Here is a 14,250-nt window from a genome sequence, read left to right on the forward strand (position 1 = left end):
GGGGGTTGCAGCGCGGCCCCGCGGCGGGGGCGGGAGGCGGCGGGGGCCGGGGGCCGCGCTCCCGCACGTCGCTCACGTCGCCCAGGGCCGGGCCGGGCCGCCCCCCCCGCCGGGGATGCCCTGGCTGCGGCGGCGGCTCGGCCTCCCCCCGCGGCGACCGCCACCGCTCCGCCCCGCTCCGCGGACGCGCAAAACGCCCGGGCGGCGGCTCAGCGCCCCCCCCCCCCCCCGCCCCCGGCCCCTCCGTCCCTCCCCGCAAACAGCGGCAGCGCTGGGGATGCTCCCCCGGGAAGCTTAGCTCTCAAACGGGCACGACCGTATTCTTCTTCATTATTTCATTATTTATTTTATTATTGTTATTTATTATTCTTATTGCTTTAGTGTTCATTTTATTATTTATTCCTTTTAATATTGTATTATTTTATTAGTAATTATTTTATCCTTTATCATTTATTTTATTATTATTTATTATTTTTATTCTTGTATTAATTATTATTATATCATTTAATTTATTATTATATCATTTGTTTTGTTATTATTTAATTTTATTAGTGTATTATTTATTATTTAGTATATTTTTATTATTTTTAAATTATTTTTATTATTTGATTGTATTATTATTGTTATTATTGATATTATTGATATTGTTGTTGTTGTTGTTGTTGTTATTATTATTATTATTATTATTATTATTATTATTATTATTATTATTATTATTATTATTATTCCAGTGGCCAGCTTCCTGCAAGTGACTTTTCCACCTTAAATCAGGCTGTGAACAGCCACCCAGCAATAACAACCCCAAGAAGCCCACGTTTGCAGCACAGTGGGGTTGGGGACATCCAGGGGCCACCCAGAGGAAAAAAAAACCACTTTGGGGACACCGAAGCCCCCAGCGCACAGGGGCCCGCAGCCCCCACCGCAGCCGCAGCGATGGGCTGGATCCTGCTCGGCACCAGTTTGGTGCTGGGCGGCGAATGGGGGAATCGTGGAAATATATATATTATAGCTGGGAAGAGCTGTGGAGGTGGGAGCATCTGCTTTGATGGGGTTTAATAAAGCAAATTTTGCTTGAAAATTTAAAGCTCATCGTCTCGGATACTTAGGTATTCAATAGCCTCTTTTAATTATGTAGGGCATTTCCCTTCTCTAGAAGCAAAGGCTTGTATTTATATAACGGGTCTAGAAAGAACATATTTTTGGTTATCTCCTTACATGGAGCCAAGATGGATGGAGTAAAAAACGCACAATCCTTCCTTCTCCTACGCAGGAAAAAAATATTCACATTTTAAAAAAAAAAAAAAAAAAAAGATACTATGAGGGAGCTGGAAAAGAGGCAGAGATTTGGGATGTGGGAAGGAAGACGGGGAGAGCAGCGAGCGCCCCGGTTGGCAAAGGTGGGGATGGGGGTGAGACACGGCAGCGCTCCCCGGACCACCGTGCACAAAATCCATCCTCACAAAAGGGCAGGAAGGCGGGGTTTTTTCTAAAATCTCAGATCTTTTCCCATGGAGGACAATGAAAATTTGGTTCCCAGCTAAAACACGAAGGAGGAAGAAAATTCACGTGATGTTACAGGACAAGGAGTTTGGGCATCCCCCTTCCTCCAGCAGCCCAGCTCTCCTCCCTGCAGCTCTTCTCTTCAAAAACCACCACCCCCACGCTATCGAAAGGAGTCCGAAAGCGAAACCCCGCCTGAATTAAAATCACAGTCACTTCAAATTAGATCCACCTAGTAATTCTTGGCTTAAAAACTCTTTAAATAACTGGAGCGGAAAGCTTCAACTCCTAAATAAATGGCCTGGTTTTCAAAGGCACGAGCACCCAGCTGCTCCAAGCGAGGTCAGCTGGAAGAAGCGTCATTACTATTTATAAGGCACTTTCACCGCGGGGAGAGCGTGGCAGGCAGGACAGCAGTAGGTGCACCAAGAGGGTCTATTTTCCCCTCTCGAGTCGTGCTGTGCAAAAGCACAACTCCCTATAAATAGAGCCTGGACCGGTAAATAAACTGTTGCTCACAGCTGCCGTGAAAGAAGCCCACTGGGTGCTTAGCTCAGCGATTTTTCAAGAAATCAAGTCACCAAGGGGGGCAAATGCTGTTCGTAAGAGGTGCAGCAGCTTGTTGAGAGCCACCGCGGGCACGGCGTGCCATGGGATGGCCAGCGGTGCTGTCCCGCATCCTCTGCTTCGCCGGGTGACGAAAGCTGCGGAGGGAGGAATAAATCACCCAGCGTTCGCTGGAGGTGCTGCCTTACCTACCCCATCGCAGGAACCTGCGGAGATTTAATAAATGCAAGGGGTCAGGAGTATAAATGTAATGCCAGGGCTTGAAATCTGAAGGTCCTGGTGGTAGAGGGGGAAAAAAATGACCTCGAGCATCCGAGGGATGGAGGCGGCAGGTCCAGAGGGGTGGGAGAGGGGAGGGCAATGCACAGGAGGGAAGTCTGATGGAAAAGGGTGAAAAACACCATTTCTGCGAGAACAGGACACCCATCTTGTACAGGGTTTACAGGCTGCAAACTTCTCTAAAACACCAAAGCCAAAACCCCTCAATTGCCCTTTTTGTTTCTTTGCTGCTCAAACACCGAACTGACCTAGCAACCCACCCCGAACGGTGGAATTAGGCTCTGGATATGGCCCAAAAATCACAATCCTGGACTAAATTCCCCATCCCCTTTGGAAGAACTTACTGGTACCAAGGGACCAGCAGCCAGCCTCCCCTGGCACCCTTCCCCCGGCATCAAAATGCAGGCAACGGCAGCGACTGCTCTGGCGAGCCCCAACTCTGACTAAGCCATGATTCATCCTCCTCTTTTTTTCTTTTCCCTTTTTTTTTCCCCCATCTAAAGGAAACTTGGAAGGAAAGGACAAGTCACGTTCATGCCTACGTTCAGTGCAACACGGACTATCTCCTTAGGATGTGTCATGGAGGGGACAGAGTGCAGCGTGCGTGATGCCTTCTGGGATCCGGATCGTGTGGTCCAACCCTGCACCCAGCAACTCTTTGCATGGTTCAAATTTGGAGCCGGTGGCTGGCAGCTGTGCATACATCACCATAAAGATGCAGCCATATGTGTGCTCGGTTAACAGCAAGGCAGCTTGACCTACAGCAATTTCCAGCATGGCCTCAGTTTACCGTCCTGGGACATGGGCACAAATAGTTCTCCTTACCCTGGGAGGGAAGTTGCAGAAGTCAGGCAGCAGCTGCCCAAATTCTTGTTAGTGCATTAACAACACTCTCTTGCAACAGAGAAAATTATTCCTCTGGGCTGACTGAGGGGTATTTATACACTTATTTGAAAAAAAAAAAAAAAACACTAAGATCTTTGCGCTTTCAGAAAAAATCAGTGGGATCCTGGAGAAGCCAAGAAAATTGTCTGCAATGCTTGAGGGGAATGGGGGGCTTTCAGAAAGGTCAGGGATGAAACCAAATGGTTGCCGCCTCCTCTCGCCTGCCAGATGCTGAGCTGGTTTTGCTGCTGATGGCACTTTCTTTGCAAGGACTCGAAGTTTGCAAAATCTGCTGAGGGTTGGGCTTACGGTGGGGAAGGTTTTGCAAAGGCGGATAAAAAATGTTTGGGTTTGGAGAGGCAGCTGGAGTCCATGGTCCTTTGTGTCTGCACGTTTTCAGTCGCCTCCCTCCCCTTCGCCCCTCACAGGTATTTTGATTGCAAGAATCAATAAACAAGGAGTTAAGTGGGAACGGTACCTACATCATCGGGATCTCACCGCTCCCTCTCCTCACCTCACCCTCTCCATCACTGTGCCGGAGCCCTGCTGCCGAGGGGACAGCGATGGGCTCCTGCATCAGCCCCTGTAACGCATCGGGGTGGTTCTACCATGGAAAAGAGCTTTTTCTCTCCTCTCCTCTTAACGAGATGGTTTTTCCTTCCTCATTTCTTGCCTTTCACCCCCCCCGCCCTCGCAATCACACGCTCCCTTTTCTCCTCAACGGTATCAAACCTGCAGCATCGACCCCGCTGCTGGCCAAAGAGCAACAGAAATTGGGCAAAATAATTTCTTCACGGTATTATTTCAAGGCAGGGTTTCCTGCAGTGATTACGGGATGCTGCTCAGCACGGGACTCGCAGTCCCCTGCCCTGAAATCAGAGGCGACCTCCCCATTGACACCTCTGGGTCTGCAACTGGGAGGGGTGAACCCTGCCAGGGGTGCAGGATCAGGGCAAGGCAGGGAACATTGCGTGCTCGGGGCTGCCCCTGAGCCAGCCCTCAAACATCAGAGAAATACGCCCGTTCTCCCGTCCGGGGACAAGCTGTCCAGTTTTTGAGACTATTGCACTCTGTAATTGGACCTGATGTGCTCATGAAACGTCTTCCTTCCCCGATCGCAAGAAATTCAGCGAGTTGCTAACAACAGCCGAGCACTGAAATACCAGCAGAGCAAGCGCTCGGGGCTGCCGCATGCATGCCTTTGGGTGCAGCTTTTCTTAAAAATAGCTGCAAGCAGAGAAGGGGAAAATTCAAAGGGGTTCAGTCTCTGACATTGAGAAACAAGTGCTGAGCCCGAGAGGGGGAAATCCCTGCAGAGGCACGGGGCATTGCTCATCCCTGCTGTATCAGCCCCGGTCAAACATCGCGCCCGGAGCTGACCTTGCCTTTCCTGGCAGCCAAGAGGCAGGAAAAGCCACGAAGGGGTTGCAGAAATGCACGGGACCACTTTTCCCAGCACTCAAACAACAAGCAGCAAAAACCAGCTCTTGTGCACATGACCTCGCTTGCAACGATGGGTACTACCCAGGCGGTAAAAAAAAAAATCATTTCACTGTCCACTGGCAAAAGGGGCTCCCTATAGTTTTCTTTAAGCATTTTTCCAGCCATATTCAACCGACAGCCCGTGCAGGAACCGGGTTGCTTTTGCTTAGCCCTCTGCTCTGAGCTCCCTTCCACGCTGTAGCCATCGTGCTGGGTGCAACGCAGAAACTATTTCAGGGACGGTAAATCCTGCCTGAAGTCAGCCCCCTGTTGTGCTATGCCCTCAGCCTTGCTAAAAGCAGTTTATTGGTTTTAATTCTTTTTCACTTAGGAGCCCTTCAAGCAGGAGGATGAGGGTTCAAACTTGGTTTCTTTTGAGCTGCCAGAGTTGCGCCCTAAGTAGAGGCGTTTGGTTATAATCGGGTGAGTTCAAGGTCGATAGGAAAGGAAACGGGAGAGTTGCAAACACATTGCCTGGCCGAGATGAATATGGGGAAGAAGGAAGGATGAGAGCCTGGATTTAATCTCAGTTCCCCAGATTAGAAGCAAAATCACTCAAGGATCCCTTCATCATCCCCAGAGAAAGGTGGGTGCCCCTGACTGTGCTCAGGTCTTGGAGGGTCCCTGGGAAGACCCAGTAAAGCTCAAGGCCAGAGAAGAGGAGGTGTAAGATGGGTGTCCAGTAGCCAGGACTGATGACCCCAAAGGAGCCTCCAAGACCGATGTTGTTATTTAAAATCCTAGGAAAGGAGTTTCATCTGTAATTTTTGAGAATTACATTCTGTAATTCTCAAAAACATAAATTTGGAAATAACGTTCTGAACCTGCAACGTCCATTGGAGCAGGGACATTTCTCAACGCTGGCAGGTCTGCTCAGAAACAGGTCCAGGAGGATTGAGCAACGTCCTGCAAAAGTTCCTGACCTTACAAGGCTAGTGTAAAACAAAACTCACCCCATAAACAGGCTAAATCATAAAGCTAATTTACTCCCTAGGTTGCGGAGACAAATATGGGATTTTAAAAGTGGTTACAGGGTAATTAGATGGCAAGAGGTTGGGGATATTCCAGTCTCGGGAATCTGATACTGGTTCTCCTTGAAATGAAATCTGGCTGCAAAATTTCAGGCTTGGTCCCAACAGAAAGGGTTGAAGGGTGCGGATCAGTCAGAGAGCCAAAATTCAGGGTTTGGCATTGTCAGTGACTCCGAGAAGCCAATACTCACATTAGCCTGACACTGGGTTGTGCCTCCTACTCCCAGGTACTTTTAGTTACATCAAAGATACACCTCCCCATTTGCCCTGTGATTTTAGGGTGCAAAAATCCCCACTGAAAGTCCTGGGATTTGATTTAGGGTGTAAATCCACAAGATGTTAAACTTGACTTTAGGTTACCTCGTCCCTAAGCAAGATGCCACAACCACCTGCGACAAGGCACCGATCCACCACAAAAATCCTGCTGGTTTGAAAGAAAAGTGTGTTGACAGGGTTACTCTGTCCCAGCTGCCAGATCAGATATTACCCCTCCTGCTGCTGCCAGCATAAACCTGGCGTACGTTACCGTAGTGCCTTCTCCAGATAAATCAGCAGAAATACAGCCCTGTGCTCCCACCTGATCCAGACCTAATTTGTGCTGCAAAGTGATGCAGCAAGTTGGAGATCCAGCAGGAAGGAGCTAAAATCCCAGCCCTCCTCTAAGCACAGATTGTTACAGGAGCCATTTCCATGGAGGTGCCCAATGGTTGAAGTTGGTTGTGTTCCTGAAAAGCTGAATTCCCAGCCCAGTGTGGCATCTGGGATGCAGCTCTCCCAGTCTCCTGCCTGCAGGGCCCCAGTGATGGACATGAAACCCCCAAAGGATGAGTCTATTCAACCCATTGAAGGTGGAAGATGGTCACCCTCTGGAAATCACAGCCTGTCATCCCATGGACTTTGCTATTGAACTATTTCCTAACATCTTATTAACACCCACCTTTCATTAAGGGCCTGGATCGTTATCTCATCATTGCAGGTTATTAAATCCAACAATGGCAGAGGCTGTGGCCTTTCATTCTGGGGCTGACTCACCTTATGATGTAACAAGCCCAGGCCAGTGACAACCTCAGCATTGCCATGGTGACCAAGAGGCTTCTAAAGAGTTGCAGGCAATGCTGTCATGAAGCCAGATACCCGAGAGGTGCTGGGGAATCTCTTCAAAGTAATACAAAAAGCTACAACACAAAGCTCTCGGGAAGAAACCGTGGTGGTTTGTATTCCTGGTGATCAAGGAGGAGGTGCTTGTAGGCAGCAGCATGCGCCGCATTAATCATAGCCTAGGAAAAAGGATGATTTTTATCTCTGCTATCAACCCCCACTAATATCAGTACAGTTCCTGACACAGGGGGTTTTGATCAGAGGGTGATTAAACGCCATCCTAACGAAGCAGCATCCCAGGACGATCTGCACCATCTGGGAGGCTTGGATGGAAACGTTCCCTGGGGGATGCTGAGCAGGGAGGAAGCGTTGCAGCCCCACACAGCTCCTGCTGTGTCTGCCTCCATCCACAGGAAAGCTGTGAGTAGTATTTGGGAAGGATTTATGTCATTTTGGGTGTCTGAAAAGGGCTGGTCACTTTTGACCCCTTCTACCATCCATGGAGAGAAATGGGCACTCCTGGAGCAGCTCACTTGTCCTGCTGTGATTGTAAACCAGGACGAGGTGTGTCCTGGAGGTGTTTGTAGCCTGTAAGCATCTTGGGAGACCTCAGTGCTGTCTACGTCCAAAGCCATCCAACGCACATCTCGGTGTGCTCCAGCACGAGGCGACCCAAAACACAATTCCTTGTTCAATCCAGAGTCCCGTGTAAGGAGGAAGAGTAAAGCTTTGATGAGGAGATACATTTCGAAACCTCATACGTGCTGAGGCTCTTTCCACCCACACGCTTGTGAGCACGTCTGCCATATCGACAACCCGCTTGTCCCTGCTTCTTCACAGGGCTGGGATGATACAGGCAATGGCTGGTGATGGTTGCCCAACAGTGTCCTACGCACCTCAACCCCGTCCAAGAAGAACCACTTTTGGGATCAACACCATTCCTTGGGCTGAGCTGTTCCCTGGATCAGCCTCCCCAAGGGTTCACCTCTCCAATCAACCAATGGAAACCATGAGGCATCAAGAGGTGAGGTCTAGGTGTCCCACTTCTCTAGACTGTTGCCATGTGATTTTAAACCTGAGACCTGCAGGGACTGCTTTTAGGAAGTCTGTGAAACACAACTAAGAGGGAAAGCTTATGGTCAATAAGTTGAAATATAGAATAGGAAGGTCCACAACTACACTGAAAAATGCCCAAGGACCAACCAACTGAAAAGCCATCATGAGATGGCAAAGATTTCTGAATTCTCTGCACCAGGAACAAAAATGATCAAGAGATGAAAGACGGATTGAGGCTCTGCCCTTCACACAGCAGACATCTCGAGGCGGGTGGTTGGTTTTTTTCAGCTGCAGGAGTCAGTCTGAGTTTCCATGTCTTTTGCTAGAGCTCTCTACAGTCAAAGCCTCCTGCAGGTAACCTTTCAGATCTCCAATTTCCTAACAACTCTCCTAACCAATTTTTGGAGCCAAATCACTGGAATCAGATCACACAGATTGCTGGAATGCAGAAGTTAAATAACCAGATTTCCTTATCAGGGTTTTCTTAAAAATTTTCTGCTTATAGGGCAAAAATTTCCATTTATCTAATTCCTAGCAGATGTTTTTAATTTGTGCATTTTATTTAAACTTTTCCATGCCATGGAGACCTGGCTGGGGAAAAAAAAGGCTAAAATTGTCCAAAAATATCTACAGAATTTATTTATTCTCTCCCTGGTATTTTCCAATCAGACATGAAAAATATTAATGGGAAATTTTTCTGGAATTTTGGGACAAGCTGAAACAATATGGGGAGCTTGCTGCCAACATATTTTCTCAAATGCATTTACATCTTCCAACCCGCAATGACAAGCTGTTAACAGCTCCTTGGAAAAAAAAAAAAGAAAATCCAGTTGAATGTTTAGATTTCTGCCCTGGAGTTTAACATATAGTAGCAAACCTGTGTTTGGGTACCTGGCAGTTTGGTAGGGATCACAAGGGAAGATGCTGTGCTTCATAGCACTGGGGAGTGCCCCAGTTTCCCCCCTAAACAACTACTGTTACTTGAGCTGAGAGCCAGAGCCATGAGGGGACAGCACAGATGGAACCACACGTTGGACATTGACCATGAGTCATCCCCACCAAATATGATGGAGAAGGGGGAAAACCACTTTTATTGCATCTACTTCAGTATTTCTGGCAACACCATTCATCAGGGAATCAACAGCACAAACTCTGTGCCCCAAACAGGGTTCAATTTTTTCTTCTCACTCCTTGAGAACCAAACAAATGCCTCCAGGAGACATGGGCTCACCCCACGTGTTCACCCGCACCATGCCCACGTGCTCCTCTGCACTGCGCTGGTGGGTCCATGCTTCTCTGCTTGCACCTCCCTGGGCTGACGCCTGCGGTGACGGCAAGGTCAGAGCGAGGGTTTCACATTTCCCAGCCCGGCTGTTTACCCGGCGCTCAGGCTGAATTAAAACAACTGCTAGAGAGTGGCCTGAGTCAACAAGAGATCTGACAGCCGCCCAACTCCCGGGCAGGCTCTCCTGCCAACTTCCCAATAAAGAGAGGGAGCCAGGCTTGGGCTCAAGGCACAACTTTTCTTTGCTTCATGTTGTGCATTTGTCACCCGGCCTTGGATAGTCCCAGGCACCTAAATGATGGGCACCTCATTCCCACTGCTGGGTGAAGGTGCTTGTGATGCCTCATGGGTCAGATGGATGGTTGGGTCTCCCGATGTGTGCGTTGAGCCAACAGGAGCTACAGTCTGCACCCATCGGGGTGCCGAGACCCACGGAGCTTTGCATGGGCAGAGCCCAGAGCACTTCCCAAACCTGCCAGCTACGCAAAAGAAAGGTCTTTCTGCAGTTGTGGCCTATGGGGATCCCACCAGCATGGGCCTGGGGTGAAGGCAAGGGTGGCCAGAGGGTCACAGTAGCCGCAGTCCCCCACGTCTGCAGGACATGCTCTGAGCACGGATGCGTTGCGTGTCCCCTCCCTGTCCTGCCTTAAACACAGATGCTCATTCCAGAGCTCACCAGCTAAATAGTCCTGAAAACCCATCTCATGCAGGGTCCAATCCAGCCCTCCACGCCTGGACAAGCACAGCTCCCTCAGACACGTGCAGGAGCACACGCAGCCGCCTCGATCCCTGGCAGCCTGCGCCGCTGCTGCCTTCGGATGCTACTCAAAAATCTGGTCCTTTTGCATTCAGACAGAGTCAGTCATCGACGAAACGGGGTGACTAAGACTCGGCGCTGGCACACGCCAGCCTCATCCCACGTTGCCTTGTCTTGTCTTGTTTGCAGCTGGGCCGTTAGCCGCCAAGGCCACCCAGCTCCATTACTGCAAGCACAGCATAGCAGGACATCCAAAGCCAAGCCAGAAAAGGCAACCTCAGGTTTTCCAAAATTTGGACTGGTAAAGCCATACCCAAAAAAGGCCTCTTCCCGCCCTCATGTCCTCTACCAAGAAGTTGCCCAAATTGCTGCCGCTGCAACAGCCATAAACCTTTTAATGGTTTATTAAATTGCTCTCCTATTTATGGTGCAAATGCGTTTGACTTGGTTTAGTTTCTGAGCAGCTCAGCTGCACCCAAAAATTACGAAAAGAAAAAAAGGAGAGGGGAAACAGGGCAGCAACCAGAGGTGATTTCATGTTTAAGAGAACCGAAGGCTTCTGCTGACTGTGTTCCCCCACGTACATGTTCTTCACAGCTGGTAGGAGGTGGAAATCCATTCCCTGCCTTGGCAAATCAACCTTGGAGAAACAAATAAACACAAAAATCACTGCTGGCAGGTGCCTCTTCTGTCTGGACTCGTCCTGCTCGGGTCAATTCAACAACATGGAGATTTCGGCAGTGAAGCCATTTCCGAGTCCCTCTTCCCACCCCAAAACCTTGTCCTCAGCTGTGAACTGGATCCAGTGCTCCAGCTGGGAAACGGACCCAGGCTGGGAAAAAAAAATAAAAGGCTTTTATTTTCTTGGATATTTTTATTTTTTTGCAAAGGGAATGTTGTTTCGCAAGTGTGGATCCATCCCTGGAGCTGTGGGGTTGGCACAAATTGGGGCATCATCCCGCAGTGCTGGGGATGGAGGGGCTTCATGGGGTTGCCCAAGCCCAAATCACAGCCTCAGCCACATCCTACTGTTCCTGTTAGAAATCCCTTGCTAATAAGGAGGATTTCTAAGAAAATCAGTGAGCGGGAGAAAAAACAAGTCAAAAACTCGAATTTCTGCACTGGGCATGCTAGAGTCTCCTATTAGCATCAAGGTGGGATGCTCGCCTGGATCATAGCTGGGATGAAGGGACAAGTTTCCTCCAAATAAATTTCTATCAGTGACTAAGAAGCCTTTATTCTCCCCTTGTGCAGGATAACCCGGCAGTGCCCGTCTGCATTTTTAGGGGCAGAATAATTCAGGATTCTTGGGCCAGGCACTCAGTCCCCGCCTTCAAGCCCACGAGCAAGCCACGCGCAGTGCAACCCAGCCTTATCCCCTGGCAGAAGCAGCCGGAGCATCCCAGCTCCGGAGAGACCGAAACTGGGAACTCACATCCCCCCTTGAGGCTTGTGGCCAGATCTGGGTGCAGGAGGCAAGACGCCCAATTTTTCTCCCAGTACCACTGGAAGAAAAACACTCCTATCCCAGCATGTTATTCCTGTTGTTTACCAGGCTCAGCTGTTCTCCATGTTTCCTGGAAATAGCCAGAAAGCCCGGCAGTCCCCCGGCACTGGCGATAGCTGTTCATGCCCCTTTCGCATGTCTCCGGAGGAGGCTGCAGCTGCTGGGAGGGACGGTGGTGGTGCTGGGTGACGGAGAGGTCAGGAAAGCAGAGCCCGGCAGCGTTTCCTCCTGTGTACATGTGAACGGGGCATGCACAGCCCGTGCGGCTTCCCGGGGCCGGCACGTGCTCCGGCAGCCCTGCGTCCCCGTCATCCCTCTCGGGCAGCCGAGCATGGGCTCCCGTCGATGGCCACATGCCAGCGGGCCATGTACGGCCAAAAAATAATAAACAAATCAGTAAACAAGTTCACCTCGCTGCCCTGCAAAAGGTTCTCCCTGCATCAGGTTGGGCAAACAAGCTTTAGAGTTGACTGCCAAGGCATTGGGGAGGGAAATAAATCAGGTTGTCTGGAGGGTTGCGGCCATTTAACGCCAGCCTTGCTGCGTCCCTGCCCAAATGCCGGCTGCGGGAGGCTGCTGGCCCCACCAGGCGAGCCCAAACTGGGGCTGGGGCTGCACAAGAACACAGCAGCACCACCTTTTCCCAGTGGATTTATCGTCACCCCTTTCCCAGCTCCGAAGCAGCATCATTTCTCCCCAAGCCATTTCATAGGGAGGTACTTGTCCATCTCAGACTCCCCACCCTGTCCTCAAATAACCTATTCCAGGGCTGAGCAAAGCTTTCCCTGATTTCCAACCCAAAGCTCCCCAGGTGGGGTTTTAACACCCTGCTCCTGCCCCCATGGGTTGATTTTGAGGCTCTGCGTTGCACTGCGGTAAGGTCTGGACCAGCGTTGCACACCAAAACGTACTGACATGGGGGACACGCTGCAGGATGCTCTGGCACGGCCAGGTTTAACGCAGAGAGCACTGGATCTGCAGATAAGAGCAGCTAAAGCCACAACCACAGCAGCCTCCAGCGTACCGCTGCACCCTCCTGTGCCTCAGTTTCCCCTGCCTCGAGTGATAAAGCTGGAAATTCTCCAATGAGGACTGAAGGACTGGGGAGAGGGGGAAGAAAAAAAATCTCAGCAGCCCACTATGAACAAACAGCATGATGCCCCTGGAGAAAAAACAACAATAATGAAAATCCAAAAGGAAAGCCCAATTCCAGAGTGTTTTAACAGGAGGGTGGTATAGAAGATGCAGGAGATTCGGTTTTCTCGCCCGGATGGTGCTGGTTCCTCAGCACCAAGGAAGGGCACATCTCACTCCGGGAAGAGGTTTAATCTGGGATGAAACAAGGTGGGCAACACCACGGAGATGTTTCCAGAATGGGATATATGGGAGAGCACAAAATGAGAGCGATTTTGTGCTCCAGGAAGGAGAAACCTGGAGTGGAAAATATGGGAACAGCTTTCGGTCTGAAAAAGGATGTTATAAAGAAAATGGTAACTGTCCTCAGTACCAAGGAAGGTTGAAGGTAGATATAGGAAACGTTGCCTAGGTATTAGGGAAAGCCTAATACCTCTTGGGAGGACAAGGAATCCCCCAAGGGAAAACACAAGGGAAATTTGAAACTGCTTGTGTAGGTTTGATCTGGACTCCCAACCAGGGCCTGTCCCCATCTCCTTTATTTTTCAGCCTTAAAATGTGGTTATGCAGGGGAAAAAAAAGTGGGGTGCCCTGCAGGGATGTGCGTGCCTGCGTGTGCGTGTGTGCACGCACGCACCAGGCAAACAGGGATCACGCCTCGCTGGCTGCTGGTTTTGAAATCCTCCCACGTCCCTCCACGAAAAACCCGTGGTCATCTGATTTAAAGCCTTTGGAGTTGTTTTATGCTGAGATTAATTTCTCCATCGTTGAGGGTGTGTTAGGGAAGGGTTCAGCATGCCAGCCGCCCTGCCGGCACGGGCTCCTGATGGCAAGAGGAACGTCAGAGATGGTGGGATGCCAGGTAGAGAAGTGGCCCAAGGGGTGTTGGTGGTGTGACCTGAGAGCTGGGGTGAAGTCCAAGCCCATGTTGAGCTCCCTGCAGAGGGGTCAGACCCTTCTCCACGGTCCAAGTCCAACCTAGCCCAGCCAGCTCAGCTTTTCCTACATAACGTGGCCACCAAGCCCAGTCTTCAGCCCGTGGCATGGATAGAAAGCACCGGGGTCATGCCTGTTCACCATGTAAATACAGCACAGGAGAGCCTTTCTCAGTCCACGCAGGAGTGAGGCAAGACACCAAGAGGAAGGTTTTCCAGCGTTCCAGGTTGATCGGTGGGGTTGCTGGCCCTGGGAAGGCAGGTTGCAGGCATATCAGCCTGCTCCCAGGTTAGGAGATGAGGAGATGCTATCAGCGACTGCATCTTTACGTGGTTTCAATTCCCAGACTCAGGAAGTCTGAGAGGCTGTAATGATTTATCTCTTCCCACCGGCTGGTTTCTGTGGAGCGATCGGGGTGCAGAGCGGGTCCCAAAAACCCCCACTGGACCTTACAGCTCCCCCATAGGGAGCTGCACACCCTTTACAAGCTTCTTTCCCCAGTTTCAAGTTGGGTGGTGGTCCCATCTCCAGCTGCTGGCAGCGAAGGACATCCCACCTCCCCACCACAGCCTGGCGTGTCCTCCCCTGCACCAACGCTGTGAGACGTGATGGGCTTTGCTGCTTGCTTATGCACAGCCCCGGGAGCATCATCGGGAACACAACTGCTAGGCACAGTGGCTCCTTAAACCCATTAAAAACTTTCCATGAGTGGTCGTAAATGCTAAAGAAAGCA

Source organism: Platalea leucorodia, assembly GCF_965183815.1.
Source record: "Platalea leucorodia genome assembly, chromosome: 4".
Lineage (NCBI taxonomy): Eukaryota > Metazoa > Chordata > Aves > Pelecaniformes > Threskiornithidae > Platalea > Platalea leucorodia.